The following is an 18,126-nucleotide window of genomic DNA, read 5'->3' as shown; positions in this document are numbered from 1 at the left end:
AGAGGTGCTTATAGAAAAATAAACCAGGATTTCCTGAAGTATCGGTGCTTATTTGTACAGAGTAAACATTTAATTAAGTGACTCTTCTATAGAAATAGGCACCGGTACTTCAGAAAAATCCGGTTTATTTTTCTAAGCACCTCCCCAACCATCTCCCATTGTAGAAGGCCTAAGAGCATCTCCAGCCGTTGTCCCCATGCGGCGATTTTACGCGCCTCCTGGGGATCGCCCCAGACGTGGGTTTTTTATTTTAAAAAACCTGAATTCGGCAAAGTTCGGCTAAATTCGACAAACCTGACATTAATATTCAACATGTTCGGCATTACATAAATTATTTAAAAAAAGACATCTACGGGGCGAAGAAGTCGCTGAGCGCGGCGAAGTCGCCGCTGTCCTCCTCGTCGTCGGCGGCCTTCTCCTTCTTGACGGCGTGGCCGCCCCTGCTGGACCCCTGTCCGGCGTCTCTAAGGTGGACCGGTGGTGGCGGCGCGTCGTCGTTGTCGTCGAGGACGACGACGCCTCCCTCGTCCCGGCCACGGCGCCGAGCTTCAAACCGCTCGTAGGCGGCGCGCTGGCGCTCCAGCTCCAGCTACCCCAATGGACGTAACCGGCTCTGCTTTCGCGGTCTCAAAAGGAGTTGCGCCCAGTCATCGCGCGCCCATTTGAAGGCCGCCGCGTCGTCGAGCTCCTCCTCCTTGACGCCGCCGGCGAGACCGGGCTCCGTCTTCACGACGGGGAGCCTCGGATCCGTCTTGACGGCGGCGAGCCCCGGCTTCCTCTTTGGCTTGAGGAAGCGTGGAGGAGCCGAGGAGGGGGCGCGCCTGCCACCCTCGTTGATGACGATGCCGCTGTTGCAGGTGCGCCGGCCGAGCGGCGCCTCCGCGGCAGGCTCGGCCTTGACGCCGAACAGCGCCGGCGAGCCGGAAGAGTGGGAGGAGGAGCGGGAGGACGAGGAAGAAAAGGAGGAGCCGAACCTCCTGGGCGCCCATGGCCCAGCGCTCCGCCTAGGGGTGGGACGGACGCCGCGGCAGGGTATGCCAGCAGCGGGTTATTGCCGCCCTTGAGGTACTGCAGCACCTCATGGAGCGTGCGGCCCAGGACGCCCCACCAGACGCGGCGGCCGTTGCTGTTCTTGATGCTGCCCACCCCTGGCGCCCCGTTCGTGGACGCCAGCCGCTGCGCCTGCCACCGCTGGAAGTAGTCCACCCATGTCACGTGTTGTCGGCGACGTACTAGGGAGGGCGCACTGCTCCTCCGTGAGGGACGACCGTACGCGGTCGACCTCGGCGATGAAGACGCCGGGGCGCGCGTCGACGTCGGGCACCGGGGGAGGAGGCGTCGTTGCTGAGCCTCCACCCCATCGGCCCGGCACGCATGTCCGGCGACGCCGGGATGTTGGCCTCGAAAAGCAGCCACGCCTCCCACTCCTGGACCAAGCGGCGGCCAAAGCCATTGGCCGTCGTGGCGTCGCTGGGGAAGCGTTCAGCCATCGCTGGAGAGGGAAGGGAAGGGGAGGACGGGGGAGCTTGGCGGCGCGGACGGGAGAGAACAAAGACGGGGGAGCTCGGCGGTGCGGCGGTTGGTTTGGGCTCGGGCTGGTGTGGCCAGCGGCGAGTTTTATAGCTCGCGCCGTGTGTACGCGTGGCGGGAGGGGAGGCGTCGCCGCGCCGCCCGTGAGGCGGCAGCCTTGCCATTGATTCCCCGCGGGAAACCGAGGCGCTCTGTGGGAAGACGAGGCGTCGTCTCGCTGACGCGGCTGGCCCGCGGTTCTTTCGCGTCAAAAACGCTCGCCCCGGCGCCCTCGGGCCCCCAGCGTGTCAGGTTCGGCCTGGGTACGTCGGTGTCAATTTCGGCTCAAGCCGATGAAAAACGGGCACCTGGGGCGCGACTGGGCCATTTTTTGGGCGCCGGCGCAGGAAAAACGTTTGGGAAAGGCCTGTTGGGGCGCGGCTAGAGATGCTCTAAGATCAGATGTAAGATCCTCTACAGAAAGTGGGTGCTTGAAGAGAAAAAAATGTGTTTCGATGTAAAAAGGTGAAAAAATTAAAGTAAAGAGTAGAGATGCATGCCATGTATGTGTATTGCTTGATGATACCCACTAGTGATAGTTTGCATTGGGGAGAAAAAATTAATATAAATGCCTCAAATTATTTTTTCTTATAAAGCAGCATATCCCTATGCCACCTTAGTTCATGCCCTTAAAGGCCTAGCACTGACGGTCAACGTCGGCTCTTTTATAAAAGGGTCGTGTCATGCTGGTCCAAAGACCCCTAGATCCCTAAAAAAACAAGCCCCCTTTACTGGACAGATTTCTAGCATATTTTTATTAAAGACACTGATGTATTTATAAAGATGAGGTCACTAATGCGGTTTTGAGAATTGTGTAAGGGGGTAGTGATGGGCCACCTACTACCTACTACGGGTAGGGTCAGAAGCAAACATCTAGGACCCCACATCAACAGCAGCGAGGCCCCCGAGCCACAAGCGCATTCAGGTGTTCACCAATAATTATTTCACTCGGATGTCATCCATCCAATCGGATGTTGTCTGGCCACTCGGCCGCTCCGCAATCACTCGGCTACCCACCCGCACTTGGATAAGGGAGGTAAAGAGACTGCACGGGATCTGAAGCGACCAAAGAGCACGACGCATGGCTTTACTAGCAATTAAACCTTCAGTTATCAGTAGTAACGCATGCAATAAACATATTCATCAACCCGTCCTTGTAATGGGCTAGCTCAAGGGGCGGCACACTATATCTGCCCCATGGCACTTGGAGAGGGGTTGCTCATGTCCTGTAAGTGCACAGGGCTGTTGTAGCACTTTAGTTATGATAAGTAGAGTGATGAACCCACATGGAGCTTATAGGAAGGCACCATAAACCCCGCAATTACGTTGTCACTTTCATGTAGCCACGTACGCACCCAAACCGGAGTTTGAAAATAGTCTACTCTATAAGTTGCTAGTGAAACTGGAATAAAAGGGGTAATTAACTAAACTACTAATAAGAGAGTAAAAACGGGAAATAAAAAGATGCAAAGTTAGTGGTGAAGGTGCTTGAGTAATAAATGTTCGGGGGGGGGGTCTAGAATCACTACCAGATATGAACTATTGTATCCTCTAGTAACTGGTCAAATGCATAAGTGAGCGGAGCTGGGTTCAGAACATGTTCTACTTGAAGTAGACTTCATGCCACGCACGCCACCATCATAGTCTTCTCCATAGGCTTTCAACTCATGATAATTAAGGGTTACCCCGTGGACGCGGCCTCTCTAAGGGTTCTCTATACTCCCTTATCAATTGTGATGATAGGGAATCAAAGGCTTTTAATGTCACCTTGAATTACCTCAATGCCCCAATCCTTCACAACGACAGTAGGTCCTCTACGGTCAATCATGACAATAGTGCGAGCAAGGCCTCCTCTCAGCACTCGTGAGAATACTAACTTGAATCAAGAACATGTAATATTGGATCATACCAAGAATCATATAGGGTTCAACCATATCCTCAAGAACTAATACAATTACTCAAACATATGCATGAAGGTTAGGGTCAAGTAACAAGCCGGCATTAAGCCGGTGAAGGAAGAAGGTGATGCGGAGCATCCCGCGGTCATCCCCATGGGCCTACCTTTGTCTTCCCAAGTGTCAGGTGGACCGATGACACGAGCATGTGCAAGAGATCTCGAGACCGAGGTGACATCTCTCCTCTCGCGACTCCCTTTTGAAACACATGAGACATGGCTACTACCTCAAACGGAGACACTTTGTATGGCCAGGTACCAAGGACCAACCATGAAGAAGCTGAGGAGCAAGGTCGCATGATGGAGGGAGAAGAACGCAAAGACGGAGAAGAAAAGCAGCAAGCCAGAGCTTGACCAAATGATTCGGACCGTCGCCCGGATGATCCGGACCAAGCCCAGATGATCGGAACCCCGGCCCGGACGATCCGGATAACGTGCCCGAAGCCACAACACTCAACCGAGTGAAGCTGGATCATCCATACCAACACATGGATCATCTGAACTGCGATCCGGACAACCAGACCCGCGACGAATGCTACGACGCAGCCGGACGATCTAGACACCCGGATCATCCGGACCCTGCCTGCGTGCATGACTTGGGCTGAGGCCCATGTACCTCTATGTGATGCCCCGACTTAATCATGCACTAATCATACACGCAAATGTGCACGGTCAAGATTAGAGACTCATGGGAAGATGTCACAACAAAACTCTAGACACAAAATTAAAGTCATACAACTTCACATTACAAGCCAGTGCCATGAAGGCATGAGTACCTAAGTCAGCGGAAGAAACAACATCTGAGTACAAACATAACAAGTCTGCCTTAAGAAGGCTAGCAAAACAATAATAACGAGATCGAAAAGGCGCAGGCCTCCTGCCCGGGAGCCTCCTAACTACTCCTGGTCGTCGGCTGTCTCCATGTAGTAGTAGGCTCCGTCGGGGTAGTAGTAGTCGTCGGTGGGATCAGCTGGCTCCTGGACCTGATCGCAGCAATCGGGAGATGGGGAAAGAGGTAGCAAAGCAACTGTGAGTACTCACCCAAAGTACTCGCAAGAATTACATCAGATCTATACTAAGTATACATCGATATCAAATGAATGGGGCTATATGTTTGGACTAGACTGCACAAATGCTAGAATAGAAGGGAAGGCCTAGCCTATCGAAGACTAGCATCTTGCAGCGTCTTGCAGCATTAGAAGAGTGCATATTAGCATATTATAAGTAACAAGTATAGTTAAGTATCGACCACAGATCCTTCCTCGACTCCATGCTAGAAAGCAATCCAGGAGCCATCATATACAACTCCGAGAGTCCATTATCGTGGACATGACTATTCGAATAGATATACTTCCTTGCGGGGGTGCACCAAATTACCCAACACGCTTGATTAACTTTGGCCAGACACACTTTTCCGGGTCATGCCCGGCCTCGGCTGATCGACACACCGTAGTCCTACCTAGGCTGAACAGAGAGGCCAGCATACCGGTTTACAACCTAAGCGCTCAGAGGTCTTGGGCACATCGCCGTTTGCACTCCTGCGCATTGCATACGTGGCCCGGAGAAGACCCGACTCCTTATACAAGTGTAGGCAGTTACCATCCAACCGGGCACGCGCCGCTCAATCGCTGACGTCCAAAGAGCTTTCAGAGAATCGTACGCCGCCGAGTGCCCATACTTATTCTCGCATGGTGGTTAGTGCGAAAAGGCCAGAGGCCTACTCAGATCACATATCCAACCCTGTTAGTGTCTTGGGAGCGCGCGAAGACGATCAGTGAGCATGTCGCCCCGTCTCGAGGACTTACGGCAAGGGTCAGGCCCATCCCTCTCTAGGGCGGTCTGCTTGCCCGGTCGTGCCTGTAAGTGCATCTAGTGCCACCCCTAGTTGGTTTTGGAGTATTGATGACAAACGTGGTTGAGGTACTAATGTGTTCGTGAGAATTGCAGGATAACACACGTATGAAGCCACTATACCTAGCTGCTATTTGTCTCCGTGCTTACTTCATACTATATACTAGATTGTGGCTTGGCTAGTATAGTTTATCTTCCGCTGCATTTAGTATAGGTTGTATTTGGTTGTCTGTCTTCGAAGACATTGCCTATCTTGAAGACTTTCATAAAAATCATATTCACCCCCTCTAGTCGATAACTAGCACTTTTAATTGGTATCAGAGCAAGGTGCTCCCTTGTTCTATGTGATTCGGTTTAACCACCTGGAGTTTTAGCTATGTTGACCGCAAGGATAATCAAAGTCTCTGTTGCGTGTCCCATCTTTGATGGCATTGATTACCCCTACTGGAAGAATAAGATGCGCATGCATCTTGAAGCCATTGACAACGACCTCTAGTATGTCGTCAGGACTGGCGTTCCCAAGGTCGGTGAAGGTGTCACCGTTGTTGATGTCAAGAGGTTTGCGCAACTGGACTCAACCGCCAAGAACATCATTTGTGGTCATCTGACCAAAGGGTAGTATGGCCATGTGAGCGCTCTAGAATCTGCGAAGCTAGTCTCAGACTGGCTGTCCAAGGTCAATGAAGGCGTCTCAACTCAAAGAGACTCAAGAATTGATGTGCTTCGCAATCTCTTCAACTGATTCAAGAGGAATGATACTGAGAATGTCCAGCTCACTTTCGACCGCCTCACTGATATCACAAACGAGCTTCGCGCACTTGGCGCCACTGAGATCACCAAGCATGAAATAGTTAAGAAGCTACTGGGATCACTTGAGAGCTCCTTTGACACCCTGATACGTCCATTTTGCATCATGTTTTCCAACTGTTATTTATGATGTTTTTATGCATAATAATGCTTTATGGAGTAATTCTAATGCCTTTTATCTCATAATATGTAAGGTTCACACAAGGAGGGAGAATACCGGCAGCTGAAATTCTCGACCTGAAAAAGCTACGTCAGAGTTACCTATTCTGCACATCTCCAAATGAGCTGAAACTTCACAGAGATTTTTTATGGAATATTTAAGAATCATTGGAGCAAATAACTACCAAAGGGGGCCCACCAGGTGGGCACAACCCACCTGGGTGCGCCAGGGCCCCCGGGCACGCCCTGGTGGGTTGTGCCCTCCTCATCCCACCTCTGGTGCCCCTCTTCTGGTATAAAATTCATTTTGACCTAGAAAAAATAAGGGGGGGACTTTCGGGACGAAGCACCGCCACCTCGAGGCGGAACTTGGGCAAGAGCACTTTTGCCCTCCAGCGGAGCGATTTCGCCACGGGAACTTCCCTCTCAGAGAGGCAAATCATCGTCATCATCATCACCAACAACTCTCCCATCTTGGGGAGGGCAATCTCCATCAACATCTTCAACAACACCATCTCCTCTCAAACCCTAGTTCATCTCTTATGTTCAATCTTTGTACCAGAACCTTAGATCGGTGTTTGTGGGTGACTAGTAGTGTTGATTACATCTTGTAGTTGATTACTACATGGTTTATTTGGTGGGAGATTATATGTTCAGATCAATTATGCTATTTAATACCCCTTTGATCTTGAGCATGATTATCATTTGTGAGTAGTTGCTTTCATTCTTGAGGTCACGGGAGAAATCTTGTTGCAAGTAATCATGTGAACTTGATATGTGTTCGATATTTTGATGATATGCGTGTTGTGATTCCCTTAGTGGTGTCATGTGAACGTCGACTACATGGCACTTCACCTTATTAGGGCTTAAGGGAATGCATTGTGGAGTAGTTATTAGATGATGGGTAGCGAGAGTGACAGAAGCTTAAACCCTAGTTTATGCGCTACTTCGTAAGGGACTGATTTGGATCCAAAAGTTTAATGCTATGGTTAGATTTTATCTTAATACTTTTCTCGTAGTTGCGGATGCTTGCGAGGGGGTTAATCATAAGTAGGAGGTTTGTTCAAGTAAGAACAACACCTAAGCACCGGTCCACCCACATATCAAATTACCAAAGTAGCGAACACGAATCAAACCAACATGATGAAAGTGACTAGATGAAATTCCCGTGTACCCTCAAGAACACTTTGCTTATCATAAGAGACCGTTTTGGCATGTCCCTTGCCACAAAAGGATTATGCTACCTTTCTGCATATTATTTGTCATTACCGTTACTTTCTCATTACAAATTATCTTGCTATCAAACTACTTGTTATTTCTAATTTCAGTGCTTGTAGAGAACACCTTGCTGAAAACCACTTGTCATTTCCTTCTGCTCCTCGTTGGGTTCGACACTCTTACTTATCGAAAGGGCTACAATTGATCCTATATACTTGTGGGTCATCACACTGTGGCCTTGATGATCCAAGAGTGCCCTGACTTCAAAGATCTCGATCCATTTGGCATACTTGAAGCTTCAACACACATGAATTCCAGCTATCTGAGAAGAGAGATATCTATGGACCCAACTACGGCCGATCTCGTGCTTTGAAGGCAAAGGTTGTATCCTCATCTGAAGAATATGACTGTAGTTCTGATGATCCTGAAGACATTGGCAAAGAGCTAGCAATGCGTGTGAGGAAGTTCCAAAAGTTCTCCAAGAATAATCGCTATGGAAAGTCTTCAAGATCTAGCTCCAAGAATGATGAGGCTTCCACTCGTGACTACAAGAAGAGAACATGTCACAAATGCAAGATGCCAGGCCACTACATACCTGAATGTCCTCAATGAGATAAGGAAGCAAAGAAAAAGAAGAAGAGAAAGGAATATGACTCTGACGACAAGAAGAAGAAGAAATCCTCAAAGTCTTCGTCAAAGTCTTTATCAAAGTGTTCATCTTCATACTATATACTAGACTCCGGCTGAAGCTACTGAGATCACTTGAGAGCTCCTTTGACACCCTGATACGTCCATTTTGCATCATGTTTTCCAACTATTATTTATGATGTTTTTATGCATAATAATGCTTTATGGAGTAATTCTAATGCCTTTTATCTCATAATATGTAAGGTTAACACAAGGAGGGAGAATACCGGCAGCTGGAATTCTCGACCTGAAAAAGCTACGTCAGAGTTACCTGTTCTGCACATCTCCAAATGAGCTGAAACTTCACGGAGATTTTTTATGGAATATTTAAGAATCATTGGAGCAAATAACTACCAGAGGGTCCGCACGCTTAACGTTTGATGACAATCGGTATTATGAGTTTATGTATTTTGATGTACCGAATGTAGTTCGGAGTCCCGGATGTGATTGCTACCTCTTGAGCACTGCGTTGGATTTCCTTGAAGAGGAAAGGATGATGCAGCAAAGTAACGTAAGTATTTCCCTTAGTTTTTGAGAACCAAGGTATCTATCCAGTAGGAGGCTACGCGCGAGTCCCTCGTACCTGCACAAAACAAATAACTCCTCGCAACCAACGCAATAAGGGGTTGTCAATCCCTTCACGGTCACTTACGAGAGTGAGATCTGATAGATATGATAAGATAATATTGTTGGTATTTTTGTGATAAAGATGCAAAGTAAAATAAAAGCAAAGGAAATAACTAAGTATTGGAAGGATTAATATGATGAAGATAGACCCGGGGGCCATAGGTTTCACTAGTGGCTTCTCTCAAGAGCATAAGTATTTTACGGTGGGTGAACGAATTACTGTTGAGCAATTGACAAAATTGAGCATAGTTATGAGAATATCTAGGTATGATCATGTATATAGGCATCACGTCCGAGACAAGTAGACCGACTCCTGCCTGCATCTACTACTATTACTCCACTCATCGACCGCTATCCAGCATGCATCTAGAGTATTAAGTTCATGAAAACAGAGTAACGCCTTAAGCAAGATGACATGATGTAGAGGGATAAATTCATGCAATATGATAAAAAAACATCTTGTTATCCTCGATGGCAACAATACAATACGTGCCTTGCTGCCCCTACTATCACTGGCAAAGGACACCGCAAGATTGAACCCAAAGCTAAGCACTTCTCCCATTGCAAGAAAGATCAATCTAGTAGGCCAAACCAAACTAATAATTCGAAGAGACTTGCAAAGATAACCAATCATACATAAAAGAATTCAGAGAAGATTCAAATATTGTTCATAGATAATCTTGATCATAAACCTCACAATTCATCGGTCTCAACAAACACACCGCAAAAAGAAGATTACATCGAATAGATCTCCACAAGAGAGGGGGAGAACATTGTATTGAGATCCAAAAAGAGAGAAGAAGCCATCTAGCTAATAACTATGAACCCGAAGGTTTGAGGTAAACTACTCACACTTTATCGAAGGGGCTATGGTGTTGATGTAGAAGCCCTCCGTGATGGATGCCCCCTCCGGCGGAGCTCCGGAACAGGCCCCAAGATGGGATCTCGTGGATACAGAAAGTTACGACGGTGGAATTAGGGTTTTGGCTCCGTATCTGATCGTTTGGGGGTACGTAGGTATATATAGGAGGAAGGAGTACGTCGGTGGAGCAACAGGGGGCCCACTAGGGTGGAGGGCGCGCTTGGGGGGGTAGGCGCGCCCCCTACCTCGCTTCCTCCTTTATTTCTTGACGTAGGGTCCAAGTCTCCTGGATCATGTTCGGAGAAAATCACGTTCCCGAAGGTTTCATTCCGTGTTCTTTGAACCTAAATAGGCAAAAAACAGCAATTCTGGGCTGGGCCTCCGGTTAATAGGTTAGTCCCAAAAATAATATAAAAGTGATAAAGCCCAATAATGTCCAAAACAGTAGATAATATAGCATGGAGCAATCAAAAATTATAGATACGTTGGAGACGTATCAGCATCCCCAAGCTTAATTCCTGCTCGTCCTCGAGTAGGTAAATGATAAAAACAGAATTTTTGATGCGGAGTGCTACTTGGCATAATTTCAATGTAATTCTTCTTAATTGTGGTGAATATTCAGATCCGAAAGATTCAAGATAAAAGTTCATATTGACATAAAAATAATAATACTTCAAGCATACTAACTAAGCAATTATTTCTTCTCAAAATAACATGGCCAAAGAAAGTTCATCCCTACAAAATCATATAGTTTAGTCATGCTCCATTTTCGTCACACAAGAATGCTCTCATCATGCACAACCCCGATGACAAGCCAAGCAATTGTTTCATACTTTAGTAATCTCAAACCTACAAACTTTCACGCAATATATGAGCGCGAGCCATGGACATAACACTATGGGTGGAATAGAATATGATGATGGGGGTTATGTGGAGAAGACAAAAAAGGAGAAAGTCTCACATCAACGAGGCTAATCAATGGGCTATGGAGATGCCCATCGATTGATGTTAATGCAAGGAGTAGGGATTGCCATGCAACGGATGCACTAGAGCTATAAATGTATGAAAGCTCAACAAAAGAAACTAAGTGGGTGTGCATCCAACTTGCTTGCTCACGAAGACCTAGGGCACTTGAGGAGGCCCATTGTTGGAATATACAAGCCAAGTTCTATAATGAAAAATTCCCACTAGTATATGAAAGTGACAAAACAAAAGACTCTCTCTCATGAAGATTATGGTGCTACTTTGAAGCACAAGTGTGGCAAAGGATAGTAGCATTGTCCCTTCTCTCTTTTTCTCTCATTTTTTTATTTGGCCTTTCTCTTTTTTTATATGGCCTTTCTCTCTCTTTTTTTATAATTCCTCACTTGGGACAATGTTCTAGAAAATGATGATCATCACACTTCTATTTATTTACAACTCAATGATTACAACTCGATGCTAGAACAAAAGATGAGTCTATATGAATACCTCCGGCGGTGTACCGGGATATGCAATGGACCAAGAGTGACATGTATGAAAGAATTATGAACGGTGGCTTTGCCACAAATACTATGTCAACTACATGATCATGCTAAGCAATATGACAATGAAGAATGTGTCATTATAAACGGAATGGTGGAAAGTTGCATGGCAATATATCTCGGAATGGCTATGGAAATGCCATAATAGATAGGTATGGTGGCTGTTTTGAGGAAGATATAAGGAGGTTTATGTGTGAAAGAGCATATCATATCACGGGGTTTGGATGCACCGGTAAGTTTGCACCAACTCTCAATGTAAGAAAGGGCAATGCACAGTACCGAAGAGGCTAGCAATGATCGAAGGGTGAGAGTGCGTATAATCCATGGACTCAACATTAGTCATAACGAACTCACATACTTATTGCAAAAATCTACAAGTCATAAAAAACCAAACACTACGCGCATGCTCCTAGGGGGATATATTGGTAGGAAAAGACCATCGCTCGTCCCCGACCGCCACTCATAAGGAGGACAATCAAAGAACACCTCATGTTTCAAATTTGTTACACAACGTTTACTATACGTGCATGCTACGGGATTTGCAAACTTCAACACAAGCATTTATGAAGTTCACAACTACTCAACTAGCACGACTTGGATATTATTACCTCCATATCTCAAAACAATCATCAAGCATCAAACTTATCTTAGTATTCAAAACACTCATAATATTTTTTTTACTAATCTTGAATACCTAGCATGTTAGGATTATTTAAGCAAATTACCATGCTATTTAAGACTCTCAAAATAATCTAGGTGAAGCATGAGAGATCAATAGTTTCTATAAAACAAATCCACCACCGTGCTCTAAAAGATATAAGTGAAGTACTAGAGCAAAACTATATAACTCAAAAGATATAAGTGAAGCACATAGAGTATTCTAACAAATTGCAAATCATGTATGGCTCTCTCAAAAGGTGTGTACAGCAAGGATGATTGTGGTAAACTAAAAAGCAAAGACTCAAATCATACAAGACGCTTCAAGCAAAACACATATCATGTGGTGAATAAAAATATAGCTCCAAGTAAAGTTACCGATAGAAGTAGACGAAAGAGGGGATGCCTTACGGGGCATACCCAAGCTTTGGCTTTTAGGTGTCCTTAGATTATCTTGGGGGTGCCATGGGCATCCCCAAGCTTAGGCTCTTGCCACTCCTTGTTCCATAATCCATCAAATCTTTACCCAAAACTTGAAAACTTCACAACACAAAACTTAAAGTAGAAAATCTTGTGAGCTCCGTTAGCGAAAGAAAACAAAAGACCACTTAAAGGTACTGTAATTAACTCATTCTTTATTTATATTGGTGTTAAACCTACTGTATTCCAACTTCTATATGGTTTATAAACTATTTTACTAGCCATAAATTCATCAAAATAAGCAAACAACACACGAAAAACAGAATCTGTCAAAAACAGAACAGTCTGTAGTAATCTGTAGCTAGCGCAAGATCTGTAACCCCAAAAATTCTAAAATAAATTGCAGGACGTGAGGAATTTATCTATTAATCATCTTAAAAAATAATTAACTAAATAGCACTTTCCAAATAAAAATGGTAGCAGTTCTCGTGAGCCCTAAAGTTTCTGTTTTTTACAACAAGATATCAAGACTTTCCCCAAGTCTTCCCAACGGTTCTACTTGGCACAAACACTAATTAAACACAAAAAACACAACCAAAACATAGGATAAGTAAATTATTTATTACTAAATAGGAGAAAAAAGCAAGGAATAAAAATAAAATAGGGTTGCCTCCCAACAAGCGCTATCGTTTAACGCCCCTAGCTAGGCATAAAAAGCAAGGATAGATCTAGGTATTGCCATCTTTGGTTTTCAACTTTTTAGAGGAATCAAGCTCGAATCCAGGAGGTTCTTTACGTTTCCCTTCATATTCTGAAATCTTTAGATCTAAAGAATCCAACCGCTTATTGCAAAGAGTAATCAACATATTCATGCGGTGAATATTTCCCTAACATTCTTAAGAGGTTCAAGAGATTTCTGTAAAATCTTAGTAACTTCACAATTTTTTTCAAAAACTTGTGTCTCTTCCTGGGTAGGATGAGGCCCCTTTTGTTGAGGTAGTGTTCCCACTATACCTTCTATAATTTCAAGCGCAATATGGGGATCAATTTCAATAAAATTGCCTTTGGCAACGCAATCCAATAGTTGTCCATGAGACATATTTAATCCAACATAGAAATTGCGAAGCAAAATTCTCAGTTTCACTTCAAAGGTACAATTACGATAAGACTCCATTATCCTCAACCAGGCATCTTTTAAGTTTTCTCCTTGTCTTTGTTTGAAGTGAAAGACTTCAAACTCAGGGGACAACGGAGTAGATAGAGGACTCGCCATAACGACAAGCAAGCGGAAAAGAGGCGAACGGAAAAAGAGAGGGAGGATAGAGAGAGAGGGCGAATAAAACGGCAAGGGTGAAGTGGGGGAGAGGAAAACGAGAGGCAAATGGCAAATAATGTAATGCGGGAGGTAAGGGTTGTGATGGGTACTTGGTATGTTGACTTTTGCGTAGACGCCCTGGCAACGGCGCCAGAAATGGCTCGTTGTCGGGAGTCAAATCTTGACTTGCGCGAACCTCCCCGGCAACGGCGCCAGAAATCCTTCTTGCTACCTCTTGAGCATTGCGTTGGATTTTATTGAAAAGGAAAGGATGATGCAGCAAAGTAACGTAAGTATTTTCCTTAGTTTTTGAGAACCAAGGTATCAATCTAGTAGGAGGCTATGCGCGAGTCCCTCGTACCTGCACAAAACAAATAACTCCTCGCAACCAATGCAATAAGGGGTTGTCAATCCCTTCACGGTCACTTACGAGAGTGAGATCTGATAGATATGATAAGATAATATTGTTGGTATTTTTGTGATAAAGATGCAAAGTAAAATAAAAGCAAAGGAAATAACTAAGTATTGGAGGATTAATATGATGAAGATAGACCCGGGGGCCATAGGTTTCACTAGTGGCTTCTCTCAAGAGCATAAGTATTTTACGGTGGGTGAACGAATTACTGTTGAGCAATTGACAAAATTGAGCATAGTTATGAGAATATCTAGGTATGATCATGTATATAGGCATCACGTCCGAGACAAGTAGACCGACTCCTGCCTGCATCTACTACTATTACTCCACTCATCGACCGCTATCCAGCATGCATCTAGAGTATTAAGTTCATGAAAACAGAGTAACACCTTAAGCAAGATGACATGATGTAGAGGGATAAATTCATGCAATATGATAAAAAAACATCTTGTTATCCTCGATGGCAACAATACAATACGTGCCTTGCTGCCCCTACTATCACTGGCAAAGGACACCGCAAGATTGAACCCAAAGCTAAGCACTTCTCCCATTGCAAGAAAGATCAATCTAGTAGGCCAAACCAAACTAATAATTCGAAGAGACTTGCAAAGATAACCAATCATACATAAAAGAATTCAGAGAAGATTCAAATATTGTTCATAGATAGACTTGATCATAAACCCACAATTCATCGGTCTCAACAAACACACCGCAAAAAGAAGATTACATCGAATAGATCTCCACAAGAGAGGGGGAGAACATTGTATTGAGATCCAAAAAGAGAGAAGAAGCCATCTAGCTACTAACTATGGACCGTAGGTCTGAGGTAAACTACTCACACTTCATCGGAGGGGCTATGGTGTTGATGTAGAAGCCCTCCATGATCGATGCCCCCTCCGGCGGAGCTCCGGAACAGGCCCCAAGATGGGATCTCGTGGATACAGAAAGTTGCGGTGGTGGAATTAGGGTTTTGGCTCCGTATCTGATCGTTTGGGGGTACGTAGGTATATATAGGAGGAAGGAGTACGTCGGTGGAGCAACAGGGGGCCCACGAGGGTGGAGGGCGCGCGGCGGGGGGGGGGGCGCGCCCCCTACCTCGTGGCCTCCTCTTTTGTGTCTTGACGTAGGGTCCAAGTCTCCTGGGTCTTGTTCGTTGAGAAAATCACGTTCTCGAAGGTTTCATTCCGTTTGGACTCCGTTTGATATTCCTTTTCTTCGAAACCCTGAAATAGGCAAAAAAAACAGCAATTCTGGGCTGGGCCTCCGGTTAATAGGTTAGTCCCAAAAATAATATAAAAGTGGATAATAAAGCCCAATAATGTCCAAAACAGTAGATAATATAGCATGGAGCAATCAAAAATTGTAGATACGTTGGAGACGTATCAACCCATTGACTCGGTCAACGCTGATGTGGCTCCCCTGTGTCTATGACATGCGGGCCCCATGCCATAAATGAATAAAAATAAATAGATAAATTGCTAATCCATTAAATTAGTTAATTAAAACCTTAATCTCTCACTGACTACTGGGCCCCACCTGCTATTTAACCCATTTAGTTAGTCTAAACCCCCTGTTAGTGCCCCTGACAATGACATGTGGGTCCCACTGGACCCACGTGTCTAGTTTGACTGGTCAATTGACTAGTTGACCTGTTGATGTCACCTTAATGTCATGCTTACATCATCATTTACTATTCTGGATAATGCGAATTTAAATAAATAGTTAAAATCAGAAAATTATTAAAACTTTAGAAAATCATATAAAATAATCCATAACTCGGATGAAAATACTTTGTACATGAAAGTTGCTCAGAACGAAGAGACGAATCCGGATACGCAGCCCGTTCGTCCTCCACACATCCCTAGCATAGCAAACTCGTAACTTTCCCCCTCCGATTCATCTGTCCAAAAACGCAAAACACCGGGGATACTTTCCCGGATGTTTTCCCCCTTCACCGGTATCACCTCATACTGCGTTAGCGCACACCTAGCACCGTTACTTGTCATGTCATGCATCGATATGAATCTGTTTGAATTGTATTCATTGTTTCTCCCCCTCTTCTCTCCAGTAGACTACGAGACTGACGCCGCTGCTGGTGCCCCGACCGACTACGTTGCTGATGACCCCTACTTGCCAGAGCAACCAGGCAAGCCCCCCCCCTTAATCACTAGATATCGCCTATTCTTCTCTCTACTGCTTGCATTAGAGTAGTGTAGCATGTTACTGCTTTCTGTTAATCCTATCCTAATGCATAGCATGTCATTGTTGCTACAGTTATTGATACCTGATACCTTACCTACAATCCTAAATGCTTAGTATAGGATGCTAGTTTATCATCAGTGGCCCTACATTCTTGTCTGTCTGCCATGCTATACTATCGGGCCGTGATCACTTGGGAAGTGATCACGGGTATATACTTATACATAATATATGATGCTTGTGGAGACTAAAGACGGGTCGGCTCGAAGAGTACCCGCGAGTGATTCACGGATTGGGTCTGAAAGGACGTTTGTCTCGACGACCCTCTGAGTGGATCTTTGTGGCGGAGCGACAGGGTAGGTTGAGACCACCTAGGAGAGAGGTGGGCCTGGCCCTGGTCGGCGTCCGCGGTTATTTCAAAATAACACGCTTAACGAGATCTGGGTATTTGATCTAAGTCTGGCCACTGGCCTATATGCACTAACCAACTACGCGGGAACAGTTATGGGCACTCGACGTCGTGGTATCAGCCGAAGCCTTCGTGATGTCAGCGACTGAGCGGCGCGCGCCGGATTGGACTGGAACGCCTGCTCTTGTATTAGGGAGGCTAGGTCTGCTTCCGGCCGCCCACGCAACGTGCAGGTGTGCAATGGGCCCAGACCCCTGCGCCATAGGATTTAGACCGGCATGCTGACCTCTCGGTTGTGCCTAGGTGGGGCTGCGACGTGTTGATCTTCCGAGGCCAGGCATGACCCAGGAAACTGTGTCCGGCCAAAGGGGATCGAGCGTGTTGGGAAATGTGGTGCACCCCTGCAGGGAAGTTTATCTATTCGAATAGCCATATCCCTCGGTAAAAGGACGACCCAGAGTTATACCTTGACCTTATGACAACTAGAACTGGATACTTAATAAAATACACCCTTCCAAAGTGCCAGATACAACCCAGTGATCGCTCTCTCACATGGCGACGAGGAGAGGATCGCCAGGTAGGATTATGCTATGCGATGATACTTGGTTAACTCACCATCTACTCTCTTCTTCTGCTGCAAGATGGAGGTTGCAAGAAGCATAGTCTTCATAGGCCTAGCTATCCCCCTCTTATTCCGGCATTCTGCAGTTCAGTCCACATATGCTACCCCTTTTCCATTTGATACCAATGCATACATATGTAGTGTAGCTCCTTGCTTGCGAGTACTTTGGATGAGTACTCACGGTTGCTTTTCTCCCCCTTTTCCCCCTTTCTATACCCGATTGTTGCGACCAGACGATGGAGTCCAGGAGCCAGATGCCACCGTCGACGATGATTCCTACTACACTGGAGGTGCCTACTACTACGTGCAGGCCGCTGACGACGACCAGGAGTAGTTTAGGAGGATCCCAGGCAGGAGGCCTGTGCCTCTTTCGATATGTATCCCTGTTTGTGCTAGCCTTCTTAAGGCAACTTGTTTAACTTATGTCTATACTCAGATATTGTTGCTTCCGCTGACTCGTATATGATCGAGCTCTTGTATTCGAGCCCTCGAGGCCCCTGGCTTGTAATATGATGCTTGTATGACTTATTTTATTTGTAGAGTTGTGTTGTGATATCTTCCCATGAGTCCCTGATGTTGATCGTACACGTTTGCATGTATGATTAGTGTACGATTGAATCAGGGGCGTCACAATAGTAGATATGATCAACATAGTTATGTTCACCATTGAAAACTACTCCATCTCACGTGATGATCGGACATGGTTTAGTTGATATGGATCATGTGATCACTTAGATGATTAGAGGGATGTCTATCTAAGTGGGAGTTCTTAAGTAATATGATTAATTGAACTTTAATTTATCATGAACTTAGTACCCGATAGTATTTTGCA

This window comes from Triticum urartu, chromosome 2 (assembly GCF_003073215.2).
Source record: "Triticum urartu cultivar G1812 chromosome 2, Tu2.1, whole genome shotgun sequence".
Lineage (NCBI taxonomy): Eukaryota > Viridiplantae > Streptophyta > Magnoliopsida > Poales > Poaceae > Triticum > Triticum urartu.
This window is presented reverse-complemented; position numbering follows the sequence as displayed.